At 38.9% G+C, this 21,035-nt stretch overlaps 1 protein-coding gene across 1 annotated transcript in view; it reads right to left on the reverse strand.

The window, feature by feature from the left end:
• Window positions 1-21,035, reverse strand: part of Proc-R (Proctolin receptor) — a 693,100-nt gene that overhangs the window by 210,216 nt on the left and 461,849 nt on the right. The window lies entirely within an intron of this gene.

Here is a 21,035-nt window from a genome sequence, read left to right on the forward strand (position 1 = left end):
AACCGATCGCAACGCAGACTGTATCATCTAAAGGAAAGTCGAAAATGACAGAGACTGTGACAAACTTCAAAGGAACATTAATTAAATGGCGGATTGGGTGACAAAAAATGGGATGGATATTAATGTTAGCAAATGTAAATCCATCACTTTTAGCAAAAAGGTAAATGGAAACAATAGGGATTATAAATTCTCAGAAAATGTCATTCCTAGAAGTGATACTTGCAAATACTTAGGTGTATATTTAACAATGACTTAGGGTGGGGGCTAAATGTGGAGTACATCTTTAAGAAATATTCAAAACTCTTCATTGGGTGATGAGAAACCTCAAAGGGAGCGTTAGAGCAACCAAGGAGAAGGCGTATCAGACCCTAGTAAGACCAATTTTAGAGTACGCTTCTCTTGTATGGGACCCTCATGAAGAAGGTCATATCAAAAAACTGGAAAAGGTGCAAAGAAAGGCTGCCCGATATGTACTGGGGAAGCATAGGAGGATGGAGAGTGTGTCTGACATGCTAGAAACGCTGGGCTGGGAACCTCTACAAACTAGAAGGAAAGTAAGCAGACTTTGTGGAATGTTCCGAATTCTGAAGGGGGAGAAAGCTTGGGCAGATCTTAGGAAAGAGGCGGGGAACCCAAATTTTATAGGCAGAAATGATCACAAATTTAAGGTAAAATGCCGGGCACAGAGAACAAATAAATTTTTTTTCTAAATAGAACAATTGTTGATTGGAACACCTTATCTGCAAAAATATTCGAGCCCTTTCCTAACAGAGTGTATACTTTTAAGAATCGATGTAAGGTATATATGTAATAATTTGATTGATGTGTGGTGTATTGTATTATATGTAATAGCTTAATTTTTTTAATTTATCTTTTTTTCTTGCTGATTGATGGTTGTAAATGGGATGGGGATTCGCTTGTTTTGTTAAAGAGATTTGTGTTTTGAAGTCTGATTTTATCTATTATCTTTTGCGATTATTTTGGACTTTTGTACCACCTGACAATGTCTATCAGCACATGTGTATTTTTAATAATAAAATAATAATAATATGATAGATCCTATATAAAGCATATTACGAGGGTTAAGTACTTGCTGCTAAGAAGTTTGAAAGAGGTAAAAGAATTGCGAAACTAGAGTATTTTAATACAATAAAATATGTCAATTCTGTAATTCTCTTGATGAACTGGTGAGTCTAAAATTATCGGGGGAATATTCCGTACAACACTGCGAGTGAACAAATATTTTAGTAACGTTAAGTCAGGATAACGACAATGCAATGTAATATGTTTGTGAGACTCGTAAGCGTTAAATTTTAAAATGAGAAAGAACAGGTATTAACATTAAGTCACATCATATGTGACAATAGGGACAGAAGGCAAGGGACTGGACAAAAGAAAGAAAGAGTAAAACAGAGGGTTAGAGAGAAGTAGGGCGAGAAATAGGGAAAGGATTTTGGCTTGGCGCAGGCAAGATATTTTGGCCGAGAAAGCGGTCGGAGAAAAGGTGTGGAAGGAAGCTATAATTGGGAGAAAGATGGGGAAAAAGCCTTCAAAGAGGAAAGATGGTTGGATAAAATTCGAAACACATTTGAACAAGATCTAAATAATGCAATTTTTGGCTCCAATTAAATAATGTTTCCACGCTAGAAAACAAGTAACAACGCTCCTGTTGCTTAGAAAGAAAGACAGAGAATGAGGAAGCTGTTGCTTGACCATTGTTAGAAACCTATCGCCAATCCATTATTTATTTGACTTTGATCGATATTCAGTTCTTAGCCTTAGGGAAAAGCTACTTCATGAACGAACCGTTCTCTTTCAAGAATTGACATCCCTGACATGTAGGAGTTGCTTCTATCATTTAAAGCCATTCACTCCTGAATATTTAAGCCGCTCTTATTCCGCTGAAAACCATAGCAGATACTATTACTTTTCTCCACTTTTATCTGTTGCGCAGCGTCACGTGGTGGGGATTCGTTCGAGATACGATGCGACAGCGGGTAATTTATTAAAAAATTCAAACTTTCAAAATTATCGACGGGGGAGATTTTTAGATGGAAACTGAGATGAAGACCGCGTGAATTGCTACTGTGATAAACTTTTGGAAGACAACATGATATACGCTCGACTATCGAGGGAAGCATCTCAAACCCTCCTTTATACGAGTTTTCCGCGAAGGTCCCGGCTCGGATAACGGCGACCTCAGTCTTCCTGAGCCGTTTAATGATACGGGAATCGTGCGAATTCGTCGTAGCTCAATTTTATGGCAACGCGACTTTTGCTGAGATAATTGGATCTTGTGTTTCTTCTCCACGGCTAAATATACATTTTGTCTAGTAAAATCCCCTTATCGCTTATCTCAAATACAAAAAAAGGAGAGAAAAGATAAAGGATTGTGAGACAAAGAAGAGTGAAAGACAATTGTCACTTACAAACATCAATAACAGAAGAGTTATAACAACGCCGCAAGGATTTCTTTTTAAATGAAAGGACACCATTCACTTCCTCAGTGGCTAAAAATACAAACAGCACATGAAACTAATTTTCATCAGACGTAGGCGCTATGTTGAGTTCGAAAATAACGAAACCAATCCTCTCTGAATAGTGATAACTAATTTTTGATCTTCCTTTTATAGTAAGCCAGGAAATGCGAAAAATCTACCTCACGCGGTGAAACCAGCTCCCAAGCGCATGCATATTACGCATAAAGATTTATTTTTTAGGGGAGTCTAGAAGGAAAAAGGGAAAAAGTACGCCTAATTTATCCATATTTCATTATCCAGAGGAGATCCAATTACCTGATGTGACTTATTCATGAGTACAATAACATACATGTAATACGATCATTATGTCCCCTTGAGGTGAAATAACTCAATGCCTCAATGTAAACGAGTCAACACATTTCCTTATGCTACCGATCTGTCCAATAATAATTGGCACATTTGCAAAATATAGTCATTTGCGGACTTTTGGGTGTGACTCATTCCAGTCTCTCCAAAATTCCAAATGCTACTTACTACTTAACCATGTCGTCAACGTATAAAATAAATGAAATGACAGGTCATTGCAGTGATATTTACTTTCCTAGGTACATAATACCCGGCAATTGTGACGGGATTTGAGCGACACGTTCTTGTTTTTCGATTGATTGCGAGTTATTCTGCCAAGATAATTGATTCTCCGCTGCATGTTTGAGGATGAACTAGTTCATATGACACTGGATTGCATCTCGAAGAGTTTATCGCTATCAAACTTCCGTACACGAGCACTCGTAAACGAGGGTATAGTCCCAAGTGGGAAAGGTTAGATCAGTATACTATACTACTCTCAAGGGGCACATCCCAAAATAAATTTATAGCTTCCGGAGCTTCTTAAATTGTTACTTCCATCTCCAAGAAAGTTTTCGCTGCACTCGAAATAACTCTGAACTCTCCAAAATTATTTAGCCTGCCCGAAACCACTGGGATTCCGATAGTCGCAACAAAAAACAACATGGATTAAAAAGTTTTAACTTTATTTTTCCGCTTTCAATTTAAAATCTCAGAATGAGCGGAGGTGTACCAACAAAGCTAAAATGTATGAATGAAAATTGGAGGGTGAAGTGAGCAAAGACGCTTCTTACAGAAAACACTGATCTTTCACAAACACGGACTGATCCGGAACAATTTGTCTCCGTCTCATTTGCCATTCATCAAAAAGACAATTGTGACCCCGTTTGCTTTCGCTGCTGATCCAGGGGTACGGAAGAAAGACCCTGTATCCCAACACCTCACGACCCAAAAGACGGGTACGAAACCGACTCAATCGGAGTCGGCCTTTACACAACCCGCATCCATGACGTTCACCGCTGTGTGGGCCCGCTTGTCTCGCTCCGAAGAACACGTTTGAAGAAATCCGGAAAGCTCTTTTTCACTCCGTTACACCAAAACACATGCACGCCAAGCGTACGACTATCCCTTCGGAGAGACACGGAATAGAGATTGGTTCCGTTCCTTTAAAATAGAAAGGGATGTTAAAAACAGAAGGGAGATATTTTGCTGACAGGATAATTGTAATTTCAAAGAAAAATGGCATCAGGGAATAGTGAAGAGTTTGCAGATGACGACCAAAAAATGACTGAATTTGGTACATGCCCGGGGATCGAATCGAACAACTTCTGATAAACTTCGATCTACCAGATATTGTAATTTTCCGTTTATCATGTAGCATAACTCTGCTCATTGCTCACAATTGCATATGTATGTTTTGAATAATTCAATATTGGCCCATATCTCACTTTATTCTATTTAAACTTTCCTTCCGCGAATTGAAGTAAAGTTTCGACTTCGCTACATAGATATTTGCGGAATTCGATGAGTGAATATTCTCTTCCTGACGGCTGATAAATTTTCAGCGGGAAAAGGTGGCTGGATTTCGTGCTTTTTCAAAGCATTTACAACAATAGTACAGGCATAGCCTTACCTGAAAATGCACAGTTTCGATCATAAAAATATGACTGCTCTATCAATTTCACATAAAAATTAGTTGCGGATATGTGTACATCTGTGGCGGAAAGAGAAGAAACTTTAACTCAGGCATGAAACAAAAAATTGACCTATTCTTGGTAATAAACTATTCGTAAAAAAGATAAAACGTTCTATGATACTCCTTTCAGCCAATTAATCACAGATCTTTCGCCAAATCGATGTATGAGTAATTGGCTGAACAATTCGGACAAACCTGAAGAATGTACGAATCTAGATATAACATTTGGCGTAGTCATACGAAAATACTCATGCTTACAAATTCTGTATGAATGTTGGCCATGATATGAACAAAATTCACGTGATGATATTTAACCACCCCATGAATTAAAGATGGAGAAATACGACTTTTAGGCATATAAAACCAACAGTCGGGCAAAACCATTTAAGAACCTCCTGCCAATACCATATTTTTTTCTTCGAGAATTTAACGAGTGCGGCAATATTAGAGGGAAATAATGATTATTTGGACCCAATAAAACTGACAATGTAAGCCATTCTGTAGGCGAAGAATTTGCAATTTGGACACAGAGTTAGTACGCAGAGAGCCGTGGAAATGGTAAATTGACATAAACAATGGGAATTAAATAAGGAATGGGCTTCCTAGGGAAGGAAGTTTAAATTTTCGGATTTTACGACAGCGAATGATCCGATAAACGAACAGCATCAACGCAAAATCGATCTGAACACATTCTCGTGAATGTTAAAAAAAGAGTAACGCAAACGGATATAAACGCGAGCTTTAAAAGAGTTAAAAGCAAACCGGAGACATTCAAATGACGACCGCATTATCAAGTGACCCCAAACTGCCCCACAATGAATTTGACCAAATACTACGCGACACTATCAGACATTTCCCACGGAGCGACAGCCAGCGGCTGGATTTCCCAGTCCAATCACATTATCTCTCTGACACTGTATCTGGTACTAACGGACGCGATAAGAACCTTACAGGCGACAAAACATGGCCAAAGCAATCGAAGAAACTAAAATAAACTGATAAATCTGCCCAAAATAACTGATGGCAATACTTCTTCCTCAAAATGAACTTAGGTTTACATAGTACAACATATTTGACTGAAAAGATTAGCTCCTTTCAAGAGAATTTTACAATTATCAAAACTTTTGAACTAATTATTTCACTAACAAAGTAAAATGTCTGTGATTGACAGCCTTGCATTATCTAAGTGTGCGTTAAGAGATATGCATTTAAGAATATGGATAATAAATCAAGTAAGTTTGCCAATTTGGGATGCATTGCATCAGATGTACATTAAAAATACCTAGTCAGGAACTACATTACTACTTAGCTGGAGTTCGACAAACTGTACAGAGTTGTAAGCTGGAGTCTTGGCAATTTGTAATGATATTTCCCATTTAAAATTTTCTTTTTATTTTTGCTACACTTTTGTAATATCATTTTATAAATAAAGAATACCTTGGAATAAAAAGAATTATCAGAATACATTCATTAGATAATACCTAATCTAATACATGGTCAACATCACAAAAGATTCATCCTAACATTACGCCACGTATTACACACACAAATCATAATTTCAACATAGGTTGATCAAGTATGTATATAAAATAAATAATCTGATTGCGTATAAAGTTAGGCCATGTTGTAAAATATTAATAAAGAAAGTTGAAAAAAATGCGAAAAATATGAATTACCTGTATGCTCCAAAATAAATTATTCCAACGAAGTACCGCCATTTTGGCAGAAATCAAGTGATATTTGAAGGAGATTTCAGTTCAATTTCCTTTTCATGACAACGTTTTCATCATCTTCCATAACTTCATGTCCGAAAAAATAATCCTTTGGCATGATAAATATGTTCAACCAACTTAACCATTTTTCTCTTAGGAAAAATTCCAAATGAAATTCTTTAATTCCCATTTTTATCGTAATTTTGTGAGTAAAATATTAAATTTATCTTGATTTGTAAGTTGTACCTATTTTATTAAAGTAAGCACTATTCTTGGAACTTATTCGGCTACGAACAAACTGCAATAGTGCAAATGTAAGACACATGGAGAAATAAGTGATATAACCATTGTGCCAAAAACGTGAATGCCAACACCGACGTTTTACGTTACCTCTAAATGGTGCAGATCACGTCATCGCATCCAAAAGTGTCTGCCTGCCAGATAAAGACTTAGACGTGGCTTTTTCTAAGAAAAATATTTCCTTTTTGTGAATATACTGAATGTAAAATATTATCAAATGTATGTGCATCCCCTACGGCAGTAGAGAGCCTTATCTGCTTCAATTTAAATGTCATCCTATCTCCCGGAAATAAATTCTTCTCCTAAACATCCTCGCGAGATATTCGACCACGGGCAGTGGCGACCTAAAAATATTCCACTGAAAATACTTACGAATGATAAATTATGTAGGTTTAAACCGGACCCCTCTATTTAAAGCCTGCATATGAAACAATTTAACGGGAAACGAAGTAGTACAGCGGGGAGAGCGCTGGGCTACAGACCAGAGGGTCAGGCTTTGATTCCGGGTAACGTCTGAGAGCATTTTTGGCTTCACATGAGCTGTGAAATTTTTCGGGAACCAGATCTACCAGGGAAAATATAGACGGTACAGGAAACGGAAGTGGTCCGCCATTCCTGACGCGTGAGTTCCCTAAGCAATAGGGATTTGCACTAAGGGAGATATACTATATTCCAACCTATCAAACAGACCTTCTGGCTCATAACAGTGATTGAATAGTCAACACTATAGATTATTGAAAAACTGACCAAATCATGTGCTGCCTCGGAGGAGAAGGACGGGGAACGAAATACCAGGAGCAATCGTGCCCTCCTCATTTAGAACAATTCTGTGGATCAGAATAATAATCAAATTTTTTGGCGCATCGATTCATTTTAATTTTAATCTGTATAGTTTATGATTGGTCCTGCATGCCTTGCAAAATTATCCCTCTAAATTCAGCGATTCCACCACTCTGCATCGTCGAGGCCATTCTCGGGAGCCACAGCCGAATTACTAAAATATCCGAATCGATAAATTTCCGATTTGCATTCCGATTGCCGACTGCACTGACTGCTCAGCACAAGATGTTCCCGTGGGCGGGGAGGGAGGGAAGTTAAGATTGCGGCTGAGGGCAGATTTTCTGTCTGAGTTCGACAATGTCGATGGGGCGGCGAGGCAAAGTTGGCCGGCGATGCCACCATCCCTCGAACTGGCCCTCAGGATAGGGGTACCTAAGGAAAAATTTGCGTGAGGGCACCGCCATTGACCTCGATGGTCAACATCACGTGAATTTCCAAGTTTGAGCCAGAAATATGGAGTGCGTGAACAACTTTTCAAAGGCTGCGTACTGACGGCACTGTGAATTTTCGACTTATTTTTAGCCATTCTTATTGTCATTTTTCTGGAAAATTTGGAAAAATTGCCGGAACATAATTTTTTAAAAAGCTTTCTGCCCCATAAAAGTTTTCGAATTTTCATACTCTTTCAGTTTTATATGAATACAATGAACTTGGAGGCTTAGTAGGTAAAGGGTGTCCCCATTGACCAGGGTGCCCCGAGTTTGTATTTCGTGTAATTTTTGTCAAAAATCTCATCTAAAATGTAAGCTGTGCGATTCTATGGCCACTAGCATTGAAAGGGAATAGAATGATGGCATAGGGAATGAAAAAGTTCCCTGTATCTGGAGTATGTGTATTCCACGCCTTAATGCTTAGTTCGAGCCCAGGTGGGTTCTCACCAATCAAAACCAACCTTTGGATTGATTACTGTAGTTGTTGCAGTAGGAGAAGGAGGACAAGTAATGTAGATTCATTCCTTGTGGATTAGTACAATAACTCACTAATATAAAATGCAATAATATAATAATCCCCTGAACGGTACCAAAGGTGTATGTGACCAGCTTCGATAATTACATGCCATTGTAATGTTACAATAATGTTATGATACTGTAGTATAAAGTTCAGTATGATCATTTAGCTATATGTAACTAAAGCAATGATATTGGCCATTTTTAGAAAAACTAAGAGTCTAACCGGCGACCCTGAAATCATATTCAGGATGAAAATGAACTCTAAGGTATTCATGTATTTGATAAAAAGAAACATTTATTTAAAATCATGTTAGCATTTTGATGATGAACCTTATAGATCATTTTCTATTCACCGTTACCACTATTGGAAAATGTTCTTAGTGAATCCTAGGGCGTCGAAATGAGTCCGTCTGTTGGTTGTTGAGATTGAGATGGTATCTATGTGATGTAATCTGAAGTTCTGGGGGATGGTACGTACCTATCTTCGAATGGTTACACAAAGAATGCCGTGTGCCCTTACGAAATTATTGACACACTATTCATGGGACTAAGGACTGTTTTCTATAAACATTTTTATGTTTCTGAAGGAAACGTGAGCAAATAGATTCTTCCGTCACAGTTCTTTGGGCGTTAGATATCGAGGATTTCAACACTCAGCGATAAAAACCTAAGGATGACCGGGGTGATGACCTACCAATAAGAATTGAATGGCTACCGACCTCATCACAGAGCTCGGTGACTTTACATACCCGTGAAAGCCTGAGTGAACAACTGCTGAATTATCCTTCGATCGGAAAACAATTGACGCAAGGAAATAAGCACCTTGAAAGGGCGACGAATTCCATTCATGAAGTGGCCAGGGATCAAACTGACCAATAAATCCATGGCCCGAACGAGTGATAAGATGACAGAATTAATTTATATGGGATTCATTAAATTTTTATAGCCGAAGTGATAAAAATTACTATACAAACAGTATCGTACACCGTTTCAAACATTTCTTAATGCGCTAAGTAATAATAATTTTACGCGCTGACACTAAAGATATGCACTTGTATCATGAAATTTCGAAATATTGATATAAAAAATAAGTGTGATCCGTCACGTTACTTGATTACCTACCATCGTTATCCGCTCATAAAAGAGGATGTTCAAGTTAAGTGCTGTTGCCGAGTATTAAGATAGTTCATTTCAAATGATCTTTCGACTTCTACGGTGATCTACACCGATCTCAACGCACATCACGCATTAAGAAATGGTGTGATTGACGAGATATCAAATACATAATGAACTTGAATTCTCGGGCGGCAAAAAATACCCGCTTAAAACCTAGAATCAATTCAGTCGAAATTAAAATTATTGCAGCCACGAATCCAACGGTCAGTCATCGATGGTCATCGTCATTATCAGCATCTCAACCCGAAGAATGGTTGACTACAACTATTCCCTTTCTAATGCTGACTCTTTTGATGGTCTTCTTCTTTGCCTTATGCACCTAAGAAATTTTATTAAATAGATAGAAGTCGATGGATTCAAAAGAAAGATTCGTCGAGTCTGTACATTTCTTTTAGCGGGAATTTATGGTCATGTAGACTACATTTTAAAGAAGGGAATACAGATTCATTTTATTCAGCCGAGTATTAAAAAAGAATTACCTAATCCGGAGTTTTAGAGACCACGAAGCATCAATAGTTAGAATCAGATAAAGTTTAATCATTTATCAGAAGCAAGCATTTCGTCATTAGTCGATGGCTACGGATTAAATTTGCTCAGAGGGTAGTAATCACTTACCAAGAGTTGACCACGCAAACAATCACGTACAGGGAGAGAGGAAAAAAATGAAAGAACATCATTTGCGTCACCTCTGCTTCCAGATGCGATCGATGGGTGCTGCTGATCTTCTGATGTCTGTTGCGCGAATGGGATTCGACTTGACGGCTCTCTCCCTAGGGGGAAGGAAGGAGGGTGCAAGGGCATTTCGTAAACAGAACCCCGAGCGTCTCTGGCATTCGTGATCCGCGAAGGGCTCCGTGTTTGCGTCATGCTGTTCGTGGGAAAGATTTGAGCGGCGGCTTGGAAGTAAACCGTCGCTCCTTTCCCTGAGGTTGCGCTTCCGTCGGCGTCGGAACCGTGCATCGGGGATTTCGCGAGAATTGGCGAGGGTGGAGGGGGTAGAGATAGGGTGACGCATTCCACCGAGTTTACTTCGAAAGGGGAAGCTGCTGCGTCGCAACGAGCGTATCTTACCACTTCCGCCGACCTTGAGGCGCCCGAAAAACTCAGCACTTGCGGTACCAGCTTTTGAAAGCGGAAGGAGGATCTGAGTGGGTCGGCACTTGAGGCACAAGGAGAGGTCGAGGAGATAAGGTCAGGAAACCTTTCAATGCTGGACTGCCGCACAAAAAATCGACGCCATCCACACATTTTCTGTATAATAACATCGAGAAGTTTTCTCCTTCCTTTGGTTCGTTAGGAAACTTACTTATTGAAAAAAATTTTTTTTTACATCCAAAGAATCAATACTAATAGTTAAGTGCATTATTAATCTAGGCGTGAAACTGAAAAATTTAAAAGTGGAGGAAAAATTAGGACGTTTTTCATTAAAAAAAATGACAGTAGGCGAATGAAAAAAGGTGACACTATCTCATTCTTAAGACTGCGGATGAGTTTAATAGTTCACCCGACCGCAGAAAACCCTTTCCCGAAGGCCTTTATCCCCAGAAATTTCAATAATGTCACCTAAATTTCTGTTCAAAAAGATATAAATAACTTTATAAAATCTGGTATTTTTCTTATACACAGCCCTAGAAAAGTGACGGGGTAAATCTAATGGATGTATCGGTCTCGACGATAAATGGAGCGCCGGGGTCAGATTCCGGTTACCGCTGATAAGTGATTTTTCCGTTACCAGATTTCCTTATGATAGATACCCTAGGCCGCAGAGGGTATGGAGACCCTTCCCTTGTCTTGAATGTGTGAAATTCACACGTCGTCCAGGGATTAATTCGAACTCAACTCCACTCTCACCCATCTAACCGACCTTCGGGTTTAACTACCGCGGTCTTTTTTATAGCCTAATGCTGTCACAAATGCGTTGAAAAAATTATCACGCGTCCGTATTTTCCATGATGTGATTTGGGGAGTTTTTACATTACGATAAGAACGTTTTTAGAGGACTTCAAATTAGACTGGTAGCAACGTGAAATGGGTCCCTGGCGTTTATACCGGATTTTCCAGCAGAGAGATGCCATTAACGGGCGGGCCCTTAAATCACCTGGGTCGGACGGATCTCGTCCCGCGTACGAGCAGCTAGGGGCGTGTCGGTGGAAGATCTGGGCGGGAATCGGATAACTTCTGTTTTGGATGCAAGATTGGTTCCGGTCGAGACCGCTCGAGGATCCACTGCGAATCTGGGGCTGGTGTCTGGGGAGCTCTCCATCACAGGGCCGGCCGGCCGTGGAATCGTGATCGACTGCATAGCTCTTGGTCGGGGAGGTGGAACGACCGCAACGGCCTCCAATGGATTTGCATTCGAGCTCTTTGACTTGAGGGATCGGGTTTCAGAGTTGACCGACGAAGATTGTTCTGCCTTCGAGACGAATAACCAACCCCGAGATATTATTTCCGTAAATCTCACCAAAGGATCTCTAAGAACGGTTTTTTTCCATTGGAAATTTTGAGGGCTGCGCTTTCTATGCTAGTTCACCCGTCATGCTGCCTTAAAAGTATTCGCTCGATTGAATTGTGTATATTTCCTGACATTTTCGATAAATGGCATAACATTTCAACGCAATGATATCAGGCTCAATCTTTGAATACCCCATCTTTTGTAGATTTCACCTGACTTCATTGCGATACGATCGGTTTCATCACGCGTATGACATCTTCGTGTACAATTCACAATTGCACCTAAAGATATGATATATAAGGCCCAATAATGTGCATATATACAAGGTGCAAGTGATGCGTATTCTCTGGGAAAAATAGATTTATTGATCGTACTTGTACAAATGCCTTAAATTCTTCAAAATACTCTCTCACTGCATTAATACACTTGCGGAGTCGTGTCTGCCACGCCTGGAAGGTACGCTGAAACTCCTCGACGGGAATGTCTCTCAGGAATGTTGTAACATACTTTTGGATGTTATCCACAATCTGCCAATGCTTTTCTTCCAGCTCTTTCTTCAGTCGGGGAAACAAAAAAAAATTCGCGCGGAGCCAAGTCGGGACTGTAAGGGGGCTGGGGGACCACCGGGGCAGTGCTCCGGGCCAGGAAGTTGGTAACGATGAAGTGCGTGTGGCTGGGGTATTCTCATGGTGGAGCTTGGCCGTGTATTTGATGCCAGCCCTCACGCGAGCGCCCCTGCGTTTCAACCTTTTGAGAATCTCCAGGTAATTCGCGCTTTCTTGGGGCCACTCGCTGCTCTGCCATTCCGATCCTGGGTCATACTCGAACATCCAGGATTCGTATCCGGTTACATCAGAGTTAAGAAAGACAGGCTCATTTAGAATAAAATTCAACACTTCTTGACAGCGCGAAACTCGAAGTTCTTTCTGGTCTTCCATCAACACTTTCGGCACAAGCTTCGCGCAGATCTTGCGCATTTCCAGGTCCTCGGTCATTATCGCATATACCGCAAATGCGGACGTATGTAGGGTGTCAGCAATTTGCTGGATGCTCAATCAACGGTCGGAACGTAAAACTCGCGCACACGATTCACGTTTTCGTCGGTTCTGACCGTTGTTGGGCGTCCAGTACGAGGAACGGGGACCTCCTCCCGACACTCCTTGAACGCTTTGTGCTACCTCCCAGACCATGACATTGTAATACAGCCGTTCTTGAAGGCCGCTTGAAGTATCTGGAATGTTTCGGTTGCATTCTTTCCAAGTTGCACGCAAAACTCGATGACGTACCGCTGTTCAAGCGAACGCTCCATCGCGCATCGTGTTACAAAATCGAAAAGCACGCTTCACGCGGTGGCGCGTCTTTCCGCTCGGACTGCTTGGAGCAAACTAGCGACCGGCCGCGTTGGAAGGGAAGACCCCCCACCACATTTCCCGACCGGTTTTACCGCGCTACCATGGATCGTCGTCGCGTCACAATAAAAGCATGCGCATTACTTTCATAATGGACCATATTTGTGATGAAACAGGTCGTACTGCATTGGTGAAATGAATAAAGTTTCCAAGCGCTATACTGATACGTGCTACTGAATACGCTGGTGTTTTATAAAAGCAATACTTTAAAAGATGGTGACAATACTTTTTTTGTTAAAAATCTAGTTTTCCCATAACAGTATGATATCATAAGAAGTGCATGGAAAGTGAAAAAAAACATCCGTGCTTGAAACCTAAATATTGTCAGATTTCTTTGGAGGAAGAAATTAACTCATCTCAAATACGCTCAATTTTAAATATTTGCTTGGTAGCATAAAGCTTAAGCGACATGTTGGTTACTGGCTGCCAAAAAAAACACCTATTTTTTATTTAATACGGAAAAAGGTTCTTTGGCTCGGAGGAAATTTCAAAATATCACAATAAAATATACATTTCAATGCAACAATTTCAGAGTGTAAAAATCATTCGCCTTGACTGGGATTCGAACCCAGATCCCTCGATATCCGGTCGAGTGCTTTAGCCACTTAAGCTACCGAGGCGTCCTATTAAACTCTGAAATTTTGGGGGTTTTAAAGGAACAAGATGTTGTGACGAAATACCGTACATACAATGTCACAGGCATTCGTAGTCGTGCGCAAGGCGCCACAGTCCACGAGGTTAAAGCCAACTTTAAACACTTATGGTGTTTTCACTTTGACAAATTCCAAAGAAACTGCGGGAGATGCCGCAGCAGTAACTTTTAACGGAGTCATCCGCTAATGTGCATTTCAATGCAACAATTTCAGAGTGTAAAAATCATTCGCCTTGACTGGGATTCGAACCTAGATCCCTCAACTTTTACACTCTGAAATTGTTGCATTGAAATGCACATTAGCGGATGACTCCGTTAAAAGTTACCGTTGCGGCATCTCCCGCAGTTTCTTTGGAAAATATACATTATTTGTAATGCAGTTTTACATGCTAATGCATTCTGAATTATTTTTAAAAACTTACTTAGCAACGTTTGAGTCTTAATTTTGGCCATCCGTCGTAAATACAAAGGTATTTATAAATTATTTTTTGCACATAAATAATTTCGCACATTCCATAATAAATTCTATCATTAACACTGTAGACACACTATTATAGCTCTTAACAATGAAGTATCAATTTTCATTTGATATGAGTAAGCCAACAGAAAAAATTATTAATATTCCTTGAGCCTCAAATACACTTATCGCCAAGTCCAAGCCACTTAAACACCATCACGGCTTGGCCGTAGCCATAAGGAGCATAGGAAATTATAAGATCTTTACCATATTTTCAATACCAGGATACACCCATGAACCGAAAATACATGCTTGATAAACACTAAGTATCACAATGCAACAATTTCAAAGAGTAAAAATCATCCGCCTTGACCGGGACTATGTATCATTTTCACCGAAGAAAACAAAATTTGATTAGATATGATTTAGCTCTCTGGTAGGTAGCAACGCGTGTCATTCGTTATCAATGTTTCGGATTCTGTTACATTTAGCTAATTATTTCTCACAGTATCCGAATGTTTGTACAATGAAATGGACGCACGAGATTGAAAGGTATTTCATGTTCGCGTGATGGCGGGCGAGTCGACCGCAGATAAGGCACAGTCTGTTTTTCATAAAACCTCATGATGCTTTTCCTCAGGAAAATCCCAGATCGCTTCAATCTTTCCTCCATCTAACAGTAACCAGATCAACTGGGATTTAAGCACTTACTTTGAAAACACGCTTCGCCCACTCCTCTTGGACTTTGGGTTATAAACAGAGTTTTTATTAAAAATCGACCATTGGAGAAATTTTGAATGCCGAAAATTTCGAAAATCCTATTACTCAATGAAACCAAATGTTCTATTGTTTGACATATCCTTGACTACGCATTAACTGGTTAGGCCTTCGTTTTTATGAAACTTAATTTCAGTTGATATTGATAGTTTAGCTACAACTCTCCGTATTGAAATACAAATTAAAACAAAACCACCTCTGATAGATAATCCCCTTAGAACTATGGAAATACAATTAAATAAAAAAACACGCCATAATAAAATACAATAATGCCTGGAATTTAAATTGTTTTTAGAGCTAGAATTGGCACATCAATACTGAGGCTATTGAAATAAATTGTTTTTACGGTGGGGGGATATTTTATTGACGCATGAATCTCATTACCTTTTTTGTTATTACCTAGGAAAATGAACAATCTATTTTTAACTCGTGTAGTTGTTTAAAAAAATCCACTTAAAATTGGCTGAGAAGCCAAATTAAAACAAAACACGCCAAATTAAGCGGCAAATTTCATTCTCAACGCCCGATAATGTGCACATTTAATTCTATAAGGCGTAAAATCGATGGAGCGGAAGAACAGGGTACCATATCCCCACAACAGGTGGTCCTGTAACACACGATGACGAGGTATTTCCACATTGGGCACCACTATGGCCGATTAATATACCACTAATAAAATAATCAGAACTGAGAGGTTTGACATGGAAACAAATCAACTCCGTTTGCTATATATTTATAATAAAAATGTTGGTGTTTCATTTAGCCTTGGGAATTCAATGCTGTCTTCCACCTTAGAGTTTGAGGAAAATAACTTTTACGCCTAAAAAATATTATATAAATGAAATAGAAATGATATTTATATTTTACAACTAACACGATGTCATGCAATTCCCAGTATGAAATCCATACGTTAGCGGTCAAATTACCTGATTGCATTATTCCTTTTGTCATGCGCCTCATATGTAGTGTTTCGCTCCAGTATATCGAGAGGAAAAATAATCTCAAATATTTATTAGCGCTAAAAAGGTTGGCAAAAGAATTTGTAAAAATCGTAAATGGGAGCTTAGGAGTTTGATTCTTGATACAAATGCAAAAGATACAGAAGTGTGTTTTGAAATTACAAACTGGATCATGTATTTCAATGGTATTACTATAGGATCTGGCAAAAAGCAGTTAAGGTTTTTACAACTGGAAGATAAAATAAGGCCTTTGACATTCCAAGATACATGTATGTAGGGTTTTAATGGGAATAGTTATAGAATAGAAGGGAATCTTCAGCTTGGAATTAAGTGCGTCAGTTCCTTTTCGCATCACGCCAACTGACTCCATGAAATTCGTTGAAATTCCACGTGTGTCATCACCTACAACACCTCAGTTCAAGTGTATGCCTGAAAGTGAAATTTTGTCGTAATCAATAAAATATTATTATTCTATGGGGTTGATATTCAAATAAAACTTGAAAAATTAGGAATTAATCATTTTACTGCAATGAAATCGATGATGTTACGAGATAATTCGTAATTTAAAATTCACATTGCTATTTCTGGCAATAATTCTTCTTTGGTACCCTATCACTTTTCGCTTTCCTAGAGTCATGACACCAATGTAACAAATTTCGAGATTTTGGACCGGATGCCATGACTCAATTGCTGGTGAAAACAATATCTTACCGTGAAGGGTAAATTGCAGGCGTTGTGACTTGATCAAATTTTCCCATGAAGATTGAAAAACAACTTTTCTCACGTATTTACTGAAATACTTCACCGGCTTCGACCTATTTGCATCATTATCAAAAGTGCAAAGTCAAAATTCAGTGGCTCGCAGATTAAATTTTTCCCAACGCTATTTCATTCCTATATTTTCGTGTTTCACAACGACAAATTTCAAACTGATGGAATCCATATTGGATGGAAAGCAATAATGTGACGGGATTGGTACGAAAAAAATTCATTCATGCAACGGAATGTTGGCAATGGCAACCCCAGACAATTGATAAGATAGAGATTCCTAGAGGATTTTTAGCAATTCAAGAGAGAAAAGGAGACATCGTATCAAGCCACTAAATAATTGCTATGCATTTTTTGCTACTTTGTTCCTTTCCCTAACGCTTTTACAAGCAACACGAGAGCAATCACAAAATCAGTAGCACTCACTCCAGCTATCACACGCATTAATCTCGTTTTCAGAATGCAATAGGAACCGATGTTCCAGCTAGCGTGGAAATGACATCACAAATAAAACCTCCCGATCCCACATCCGACCGATCCGACATCGCAAATAGAACCCATCGTTGATTTCTTGATGGATATTTGAAGCTAATTAACTGGAGGGCAAATTTATCCATGAAATACCAAACATCAACCATGAACAACTCTAAAATCCTTTACTAGCCGTGATGCTGGAGGCGGGACAGAAATGTACCAAAAATCATACATTTTCTTTGCAAACAGCTGAAAAACTGTACTGGTAAGCGTTTGCTTAAATAATACTGGTGTTTTTCAAGCCCGTTTAGCAAATTTTGGCTCCGTGGGCAAAGAGAATTGGCCATAAAACCACAAAAGGTTTTTAATAAAGTGTAAAAGCAATTGTTCTTGCAATTATTTCTTATAAATATATGTAATGCATTTATAAAAAGGGAAAATTTTAAGCCGAAGATTCGATCCATGGCTATACGAGCTGATAAATTTTATACACCTGCATTTAAGAACGGCAGTCGGGGTGGTGGAAAATGGTCCAGCGAAATGATATTTTCCCATCTCGTGCTGCGCAGCGCGATTTTCTTTTAATTTCAAAATCTAATTTTCTATAGTTTAAAACATATAATTTCGATCGCCTTTTATGGCTTATAGAGTTTTTGTTTAAATAAAAAAAAATAATTGCTTGTTACGCTAATCAGTGCAAAATTCGTATTTCACCGTAACATGTTCCGAAATTAAAACCAGCATACGAGTTATCATTATTACGAGCCATTATAATTGCGAATATCGCAATGAGTTATCATGGTCATCAACACGCGCATTATTATTCTAACTTCGTTTTTCGAGCCAATCATGAAATACGCTCGAAATTAGTGAATGATCGCCTCTTTGCAGAGGAAAATTTGGGTAAGAGTTCTGTTGAAGTAGAAGAATGCAGGCAATGTGAAAATTTTCCAAAATAATTTTTGTCCATGTCCAGGCCTAGAATTATTTAAACTGTTTATCTGCAGGTGAAGGCGACCAATCTGAAACAATCCGTAAACAAAATACCATTAACTCCAACACCTCCTCAGTTTCTATGTTATTTATTCTCCAGGAAAGTAATCTGAGGACGTTAAACTTGTTTATACCTGTATCAAAACTCGGATTAGACCTATCGAACGAAAAAATTACGATCTTCACACAAAACAGCACAATACCAGAGACAACTAACGTAATGTATTTAAATTGCAGGGTTATATTGAAGCCCAATCGAGTTGTAACGTGCCTCAGTGATATTCATTTTCCAATACGTCATCAGAAATACGAGAGCGACTGGCATGATTTTGTTAATTTTTTTTCGTATTTTTAATGTCGTTCCCATAGTTTCATACTAATATAATAAAATACTACGTATATAAGTTTAATTTGGAAATACAGAAGGAAAGAGAGCTGTTCACTTTAATCAAAAAAAATGTATCGAAATATTTTCGGCATTAAAATTACTAATTAAATTGCATTAAGATTCTCAAGGATGGCACTATCATCTGTTTTCTCTCCTCATATTGATTGATTAAAACCAAAACAAGGGTTTTTGTACTTGTATTTGCGACTGGCTGCCAGTGAAATTCTTTCCACCCACGCACCAGTGACACACGCAGTCATGTCTGTAGATGCGAATGCACGCCAAGATGGCGGCTAATCTCGGCGGAAGCAGATGTCTGACCCGGCCTGGGGCTACGCCTCGCTCGAAGGGCAACAGGGAACCCCGAGAGCCCCAATGCCCTCCCTTATCGCGGAGAGCGATAGCCTCTACCGCGGCGCGTCGCACAGAATTTCGCAGACGTTCCCTCCCCTCCGTCTATCTCCGAAACGAGAGCACCGCTCGAAATAAATAAAAATCTGTCTCGGAGAAAGTCCTTTTTTTTCCTTCTCTTTATTTCGTCATTTACGAAAGGAGGTTCGTTCACAAAGGATGAACGTTCGGAGGAGCACCACTATGTCCAGAACGCCCACCGCCGAGAAACCTATACGCCTCCCTTAAGTAGCTGCTCCTTAGCGAAACCCACGTGAGCAATTATCGTAAAGTTTCCCCAGAATTCTGACCAGGAAGTTGGAGGAAGAGTAACTTCTCCCCTTGTTCAAGTGAAGCACTGGTCCTGTAAGTTTTTTTACGACTGACTGGAAAAGGATAATAAAAAAATTAAATTTTAATTTATCTCACGGCCTTCATCCATTTTATTGGGAAATTTAGAGGGGGACATATTCACTATAAAATTTTCAAATTAAATCGCACCACGATTCTCAATGATCTATATAAAACTTAATAGAAAATCGTATAATTCAAATTATCTGTAATGCCAAAGGGCTGATGTATTTTTTACCATTTTTCATCGACGTATTAATATTAATGAAATCCGCAATCTTCTTCACTCCTCATATTGGAAAATCAATGACGTGGTACGTTCATTAGATACCAATGATGTTTTTCACAGCTATTCGCGTACCTAATGGCTACGAGTGACATTTAGCCATACTTCATTTGGATGTAGTATTCATGAGTTCGTGTCTGATGTAACACGATAGAAGCTTGAGAAACTGATAACCCTCTTAGCCCTCTAAGGATAAGGCCGCAATCAACATTTTCCGTTGGAAATTTGTATCACATGGAAAATTATGGGATTTTGCATTTTTAACTCAAACAAAACTGAGCCGGCAACTGAATATAAGACTGATAACTGTTACTTTGAAAATCCAATCTTAATGAAAGTGATCATAAACACGCCTTTAGCGAAATTCAACGAGATAAACTTTTAAATCCGTATATTTAGGATTGGAATATGCACATTAGGTGGAAATTTTATGGAAAATATTCACAATTTTCCACCCAGTCCCTTCATGTCCCTACCAAATGTCCCACAGTCATTAAACGGGATAGGATGCAAAACTATAGATGAATGCTGACACCCACTCAGTGAAGAATAATTCACGAGGAATACAAATTTTACAAAAGAGTCTTTGCTACAAAAGTGCATTTACCAGCGCACTCATTCAAAGTCTAGGGGAAACCTTAGCGTCATTCATGACAATTTTGGAAAATATTATACCTCGGCGTTGTGAACCGCCGAGAGATTTCATTTGCCTGCGATGCATAGAAATCTCTTACAATCCTACAGTGCATCGCACGAAAAAAACGAAATATTTTTCTCAAAATGAATCACATTACGAACATCATATAGTGAAACCCAATTATCGAATTATATTCGCCAAAGATAATTAGCCATACAAAGCTGTAGTGCATTCATAGTCACTCACACATTTTCGGGTCACTTTGAAAACTAAATTTCTAAATCATGCGCTAACTTTGTGAATCCAATTGTTCCCTTCAAATAATTAGAGGCGTTAAACTCAATCAAAGCATCTCTGGCTTTGAAAACCTTCGAAAATGTTGTTAAATAATACAATACTTGTACATAAATAATACTAAACGACGAATTGTAGAGGTTTGTTAAATTTTCACCCGATAAAAGGCTTATAACTCCTGAATGGTGCTCTAATAATGGGTATTATGTTGAAATTAATATTTGATATTTTAAATCCCAAATGCTTAGA

Source organism: Hetaerina americana, unplaced genomic scaffold (genome assembly GCF_022747635.1).
Source record: "Hetaerina americana unplaced genomic scaffold, ioHetAmer1.1.p SCAF_7, whole genome shotgun sequence".
Taxonomy (NCBI): Eukaryota; Metazoa; Arthropoda; class Insecta; order Odonata; family Calopterygidae; genus Hetaerina; species Hetaerina americana.